The sequence below is a fragment of the Acyrthosiphon pisum genome, chromosome A2, assembly GCF_005508785.2.
Source record: "Acyrthosiphon pisum isolate AL4f chromosome A2, pea_aphid_22Mar2018_4r6ur, whole genome shotgun sequence".
In the NCBI taxonomy this organism is placed as follows: Eukaryota; Metazoa; Arthropoda; class Insecta; order Hemiptera; family Aphididae; genus Acyrthosiphon; species Acyrthosiphon pisum.
The window spans coordinates 116,178,586-116,180,123 of NC_042495.1; positions in this window are offsets into that span (position 1 = coordinate 116,178,586).

Here is a 1,538-nt window from a genome sequence, read left to right on the forward strand (position 1 = left end):
ATATATGAATAGTTAAAAGTAGGAATAAGCAAGTAGGTAAACGACCTCCTTAAACAATTTGGCAATAGTCAAATTGCAAATACAACAGAAGGTTAAAGGGTTAATCATGTAGTCAAAATAACCGAGTGCTTAATCGTGATTCATATTAAAACACAAAACACGTATCAGTTGACAGGATATGGGGATTGCTAAAGTCACGAGTAGATAGGTATATGTACGCAACTATAGACCAGGATGTGGTAACTGATAAGAATTTAGTAAATTCGCAAAAGAGATGACTCTCTGCACGACAACACAGATAATAAATTAGCTGTCAGAACATTATGGCGAATACTCAGATTAGATTAGAAATATCGCAAGTGCGTGGGCTGAGACGATGGTCACACGGACCACATCCGTTAGAGAGGAGATAGCGTATCGATAGGCAGGGGGAGCAGGGACCTGAATATAAAAGGGAGACTGAAACAGCCTGTATTCAGACGTGTCTACTCCAGAGCACAACAAGCACCTTCACGTCACTCTGTGTAGTAACTTGTCATTTGGACTTAGACAAAATTACTGAAGAACATTTAAATAAACTACAAAGTATCTTTTCATCTGTCTACATTTATTTATAAACTACCCTGTCAACATCTTCATTATCAACACAAGTGGTCTTGCTTCCTGCAAAATCATAATATACTCGTAGTCAACGGCTATCAGAATATCACTCTGACCAGTCCCAACGACGAGAATATTACAATATAATAATATTAAAAGTTTTACTGCTAAAATAATTTCAAATGTATTTATTATTTAAAGAAATATAGTATAGGAAATATATAGTTTTTTTTTGGAAAGGATTTTACTGAGGAAGTTGGATTATTGGTGAGTTGGACATTTTAGGTTAAGAATATGTCGCTGCACCACCAGAAATTGGACACAATTTATGCCATTATACTATGGTTTTCTTTTTATCAGGACTCTGAATTCATTAAAATGAATTATTCAATGAATAAAATGAATAGGTAGTTCAGAAATTTGTGTTATTGCGTCAGAGAGAAATAAGGAAAATACATTTTCCTGTACTTCCTGTACTGATTTATTTTAATATGATTATTATTTAAGTTTTTATCTATATAAGTAGTTGAATTGATTTGTGTATAATATAATGTATTAATGTATTGCAAGATGGATATTTTATTTTTTATGTCGAAAATACAGATAGTCATTTGGTTTTTTAATATTTTAATTATTAATGGTAATTAATTAATTAAGCGATGTAAACTGGAGGAAATTATTAAATTTGATAATTTATATAAGTATGCTAGGAGGAAACAACAGTGGTACCTACAAGCGGTATCCACTTGTCCACATTCTTGAAAATTAATTGGACTTTTTTTTAAAAACTTACTATTGGTTTACTATCGTTCATAGGAGTTAGCACTATGTTTTGCAGGAGTCAAAACTATCTTTTGTAGGAGTTAACACTATGTCTATGTCCTATGTAAGAGTTTAACATTTCCCGCCCGTACACCAGAGTGACACTCACTTTCCAA